This window comes from Marmota monax, unplaced genomic scaffold, assembly GCF_021218885.2.
Source record: "Marmota monax isolate L192 unplaced genomic scaffold, Marmota_monax_Labrador192_F-V1.1 WCK01_AAM20220418_F8-fsc00084, whole genome shotgun sequence".
Taxonomy (NCBI): domain Eukaryota; kingdom Metazoa; phylum Chordata; class Mammalia; order Rodentia; family Sciuridae; genus Marmota; species Marmota monax.
This window is the reverse complement of record NW_026694575.1, coordinates 6,839,727-6,845,726: the sequence shown is the minus strand read 5'-3', so window position 1 is coordinate 6,845,726 and position 6,000 is coordinate 6,839,727.

Below are 6,000 nucleotides of genomic sequence, written 5' to 3'. Positions count from 1 at the left end.
CCCCGCCCCGGCAGGATGCTGGGAGAAGAAGAGTAAAGTCAGATGCCCTCTGTGCTTCTGATTTATGTCTCCTTAATGTGAGGCAGTGGACATGGGAGTTCAAATGAATTCAGACATGAGATTTAGCCTGAAAAATGAGGAATAGCTACTATGATAGGGTCGGGTGGGGCGTGCAGTGGAGGGTGTGAGCTGGGGGAGGTGGGAGTGCATGAGCTATGCGGGGATTGGATTGGGGGGTAACGCTTTACACAGAACCGGGCTCTGGAAACGCTCAGCAGATGGTAGTCTCATTATTATTGCTGATGTCGATATATTTGATGGAATCAGCTTGTATCCAATTACCCCACAACTACGTGCATTAAGTAGCAAGCTGAGTGTCCCTTATCCCAAAGCTTGGGAGCAAAAGTGTTTTGGAGGTCTTTTCAGATTTGGGGCTATTTGCGTCTACATAAGGCCATATCTTGGAGACGGAGCCCAGGTCTTAACACGAAATTCATTGTTTCACATACACTTTATACATGCAGCCCGATGGTAATTTTAAATATTGTTAATCGTTTTGTACGCGACACAGTTTCACAGTGTGGAATTTTCCACTGGTGGCATGATGTTGGCACTCAACGCGTTCAGGATTTTGGAGCATTTCAGATTTTAAATTTTCAGATGATGGATGCTGAATCTGTGTGCACACACACACAAATTGTCAGATATTCGTGTTTATTTGTGGACATTTTGCAGCCTGAGCTGCCTGTGATCTATTTTCTTCTCTTCAGGTAGTATCCCCCCATTTTCCTTTGAGGACAACCTTTTCTCTCTGTGTTAGTCCCTGTGGTTTGGACGGGGCTGGCTTCACTCCTTATGCCAAGCATGGGCACGTGACCTAGCCCTGGCCAATGAGGGCAGCCCAGTCTCTTGGCTACAGTAAGTGGCTCAGTTATGGGCTCAGGACCCAGGCCGAGCCAATGGACTTGATCCCAGGACCTTTGCTGGAGATTTTAAGGAAGAAATGTTTTTTTTTGTTTTTTTGTTTTTTTTTTCCTGCTGGATCTACAGAACTGGCAAAATGTAGCCTGTAAATCTGGTGACCATATTTGTCATCCACGGCCAAGCTTGCCTGAGAACAAAGCCTAGTACTAAAGTAAGGCAGTAGTACCAAAGTAGGAGAATCTGGGTGACACTGTTGGAGACTAGATCGAGCTGTGCCTGTAGGCTGCCCAGGGAATCAGGGAGCGTTTTCCTTAAGTCAGTTTGCATTGAGTTGCTATCACTGGTCACAGAAGAGTCCTGGTAAACATGGGGGCTCAGAGACTAGGTTGCCTTCCACCATCTGGATTGGACCTACTTAGATGTGATGAGTTTTACTAATTCATTTCAACGACTGAGCTCTAAAGGCATCATGGGAGATCTGGGGGAAGCAGGGACCTGGAATGAGGTCCATCGGCGTGGCCTGGGTCCTGAGCCCACGACTGAGCCTCTTGCTGTGGCCAGAGGCTGTACTGCCCCTGAGTGGCCAGATCTAGGTCACATGCCCATGCTTGGCACCGGAGAGAAGCCAGCCCCTCCCAAGCCACATCTCACAACTGAACTCGAGGCTCACTTCTAGAAGGGAACATAGACAAAGTCACTCTACTTTGCTGGCGTGTCATGATACATGCTGTCATGGAGAGACCGTGACACAGTGGGACAGGGGCCCCAGGAAGATCAAGCCTGCCCCGGGACGGGCCTGTGGGTGCTTCAAGGTAAGATGATTTGCATTTGCCGGTGTCCTATGACCTGGGCCCCAGACACAGGACTCCTGCTTCACGGATCTTAGTCACACACGGGTGTAGTCCTTCAGTGACGGCCTGATATTCCCGGTGCAGGGTGAAACATTGTTACTACAGACCCTTCCGCGGTCACCTCGAAGTCTCCTTCCACACCCAGCCCAGGCACAGTGAGGGGAGCCTGGAGGGAACAGAGCCCCCTCCCCCAGGTCCCTGGAGAGGGGCATAGCACCCAGCTGGGCTCCATCCTGCCGTGTGGGGTGAGAGGTCACTGTGGAGGGGCTCTGGGGAGGGTCCACGTTCACTGTTGCTTGCTTTGGAAAGCAGCGGACACTCCGGGCCTTTCTCACCAGGGCTGATCCTGTCCCTCACCCCGGCTGTGCCTTGGCCCTTCACCTGCCACATCAGGGGTTGGCACCCAGGCACCGTTCCTGGGTGCTGAGGAGACGAAGTGAGCAAGATGGCGCCAACCCACAGTCAAGAGAAACTCAACTCCAACAGGCCCAGTGGCAACACCATTAAAATCACTGACAGGAAACTGAAAATCTCCAGCGTGGAGACAGCATAGCCAGACCCAGCTCTGGGGACCCAGCTCCGGGAACTTCAGGGCTTGATTCTTCCTCTTTCTCAGTGTGATTTCTTGGGTTGGCTTTCCACTCAAGCGCACCCACCTGATGGAAATTCGCCCTGATTTTTCCCCTTATGGGGGCTCCAAGCAGGTCCTCATTTACTTCCTCCCCAATCCATGAGCAGAGGAGAGAGGAGATGCTTTCTTTTAAGTTTTTGTTTTAAAAAGAAAGTCCTAAATCTGTCTCGTGTTGGCCAAATGGGCCACACCCCGTCCTAAAGCAATCACGGGCTTGGAGCTCGAGTCTGGGTCTTAGGACAGCCCTGGCCCCCACTAGCCCCTAAGATTCTCAGGTGGGAGGAATCGGTTCTTCCAGGGGGATTCAAGGCGCCACCACCCAGTGTGCAGGCCCCCAGGTCGTGCGCTAAAGCCTAGGCTCCTCCAGCAGCTGCACTGAGTCCAGGCACAATGCGGGGCTGCACGGAGCCAGACAGAAGACTCTGACTTTTAGGTTTGCTTCCACATACCCAGAGAAGAGCCCACCTCTTGCAGACTACAGAGAAAAGTCACAAGCCACCACAGCATCTCTTGGGAGCCAATGACATCTGTTCCAATTATCTGCTTAACCGGCAGCTATCTGAACTGTCGTTGGGCCTTTTGAAATGTCCCGGCTGCCACATCAGGAGAGCGACCCTGGCTGTAGTGACAGGCCTCCTGTGTGGTCACCTCCCGAGCATTAATGACCGGCGTGGCCTTCCGTCCTCCGTGGTGACAATGCCCATCGCCTCCCAAGCTCGTTCCCTTGATGAAAGGATGAAACCAGGTCCTTGAACTTGGAAGCCTCCTTGCCATGGCTCCCCAGGAGGTGGGGAAAGTCTCCATGGATGGGCGACAGGGACCAGCCTGCCTGCCAGCTGCAATAATGTCACAGGGCTTTTTAAATGGCTCCACGTGTTTGTGTTGGCCACCCTGGTAGTTTGAAGAGTCTTGGTCTCCTGTTCCCTCTCCCTGTGTCCACAGCCTGGGACTTTGCACTTTCTCCCCATCCCCTGACTTGAGACTTGGCCAGTAACTTGCTTTGGCCAACGGATGTTGTCGAATGTGACTCTTCAGAGGGCTCAGCCTGGTGCGGCTCCCTGTGCCTTCTGTGCCAGCTCCTTAACACTGCGGAGAGCATATCCCGTCCGCTCCCCTAGACCACGGGGTTGAGAGACAGCCAGGCAGCCTGGACTCCACCCTGGGCCTGGAGTGACGTCCATCAACCCCACGGATATCAGTCAGCCCGAGGACCTGGAGACACGAGGTCACGCCTCTCTTGGAAATAATTACAAACATATGATAATCCAAAGAGCAGGTTCATCTGGGTTTTCCTGTGACACGTGCCTCCTTTGCTGTCCTGCGTGGTAATTGCTTAAGGAAACACTTGGGAGTGAGTCACACACATCAGGCCTGTCCCCCTAAGCTCGCCAGGCTGCTTGGCCTGAGCGCAAGGACGTTCTCCGTCAGAGTCACAGAGCAGCCATAAACTTTAGGAAATCCCGTTATTTTTCTGCTCTTCCATTCACACTCTGTTCTTATCCATTGACCCAGTGATATTCCTCTTCATCTCCTAACTGGGGGCAGTTCTGTCTTTTGACCTTAGTGACCTTGGTATATGTATGAACACAGACCCTTCCCCTCCTTATTGCTGAAGGTCCCCATCCAGGTTGGCCCCCGGCTTCCTGCTGGGCTCTGTTGTGTCTCCCCAGTAGGAACGCAGCACAAACGCGTCCTGCCCCCTCGGGGGACACGCTTGGGGGCTGGTGAGGCCCGTGGTCCCACTCTCGTGGTGTTCATCTGGGTCATCTGGTAGAAGTACTGTCTGTTTTTTTCTTTTGTATCCTCACTATTTTTTCTCTTGCAACAGGTGATCTGCGGGGAGCTATTTTAAGATAATGTAACAATCCGGCTCCACTTCAAAGTTTCCCTCACATATTTGGCGTCCCTGGATGATTTCTGTCGGACCCAATCTGACTTCTATGTTTGAAAAATGACGGTTTTCCAACCCAAGTCTTCCTCCCCTGTGCTCCCCCTGAGGCTCAGCGCTCCCCGCCAGCCTGAGCCCCCCCTTCCACCCACTTATCTGTCCACTGTGGACCTGTGTGTTCCCATCATTCCCACCGATTTATAATTTGTCATTGTCCCTAATCATTTTGGTGCTCGGATTGTCCTTGTTTGGGCCAATGAGAGCCCCTTCTAGCTGGCTCCTTGTCCCTGTGACAAATGCTCTTTTCTTTATTTTTATTTTTTTTATTTTAGTCCTTCCCTGTTCTGTGGCATAACAGGTGCCTCAGGCCCATCTTGAACTTCCCCTCCTCCAGCCCTGGGTGCTGCCATTTCTATAAGGAGTCCTGGTCCTCGCAGTGGGGATGGTATCAGAGCCCAAGGGCCAGGCGCTAGACATGTTACTGCATCCCTTCAGGCACATTGTCACATGCACACACGTATGTGAAACACACTCACGTAAACATATGCATATGTGAACGTGCATGCAAGCAAGGCTCCATGCACGTGTGCAAACTCACGTAAATACACATGCACGCACATTCCTGTGCACGTCTTAGCAATGGTGGCGTCACACTCGCTGTCACTGCCCCTCGTCTCCACGGGCTCTTCTCTGTCCCCATGTTCGTCCCCCACCAGTGAGGACTTGGCACACCTGTCCATGGGCTCCCTTCCACAGTACGCCTGAGGTGCTCTCCGGATTGTCTCACTCACATCAGAACAAAACCCAACACTGCTGGAGGCGGAGGCACAGCCTGTAACCCCAGGGACTCCTGGGGCCGGGGGAGGAGGGTGAGTATGAGGCAGCGGGCACCTGGTGAGAGCCCGTCTCCCAATGAAGAATAACGCAGCCCGGCGGGAGGGTGCAGCTCAGGACGGAGCATGCGCTTGGCATGAGCGAGGCCCAGGGTTCCAGCTCCAACTGCAAAAAATGACAAAATCCAACCTGAGAGAATTCTCATTATCCTTCCAGCCCCAACCCTGAGCAAACCCGGGGACGTACACACCGAATGCTCAGAAGTCACTCAGCTGGTACTTTGCCTTCTTTAGGATTGACACTATTATTCATTTTATTCACTAGAAATGCTGCCACGGCCATTTGCTCTGAGCGTCAGGTGTTTTTGGTCTCCTCATTCTTGTTGATTCAGTCTGTTTTTTTTTTCTTCTTTGTATACCAGGGATTGAACTGAGGGGCACTGGACCCCTGAGCCACATCTCCAGCCCTATTTGGGGTTTTATTTAGAGACAGGGTCTCACTGAGTTGCTTAAGGCCTCGCTAAATTGCTGAAGCTGGCTTTGAACTCGCAATCCTCCAGCCTCAGCCTCCTGAGCCGCTGGGATTACAGATGTGCACCACCACGCCTGGCCGGTTTTTCAATCTATAGAACATCTGCAAGTTTCCAAAATAAAACCACACATAAAAGTAGTCAGGTGTTTCCGCTCACCCCTGCTGCTGACGACCATTGCAGCGTGTCCCAGCGTGTCCCATGTTCCACTCACTCTCTTCCTGCCACGCATTTTGCTCTGTTTCTCAGCGACGTATCTTGGAAAGTCCTCGTGGTAGTGCACAACGCTGTTCTCCTTCTCTCTGCAGCGGCGGGGTCTGTGTTACGTGCACCATGGTTTATT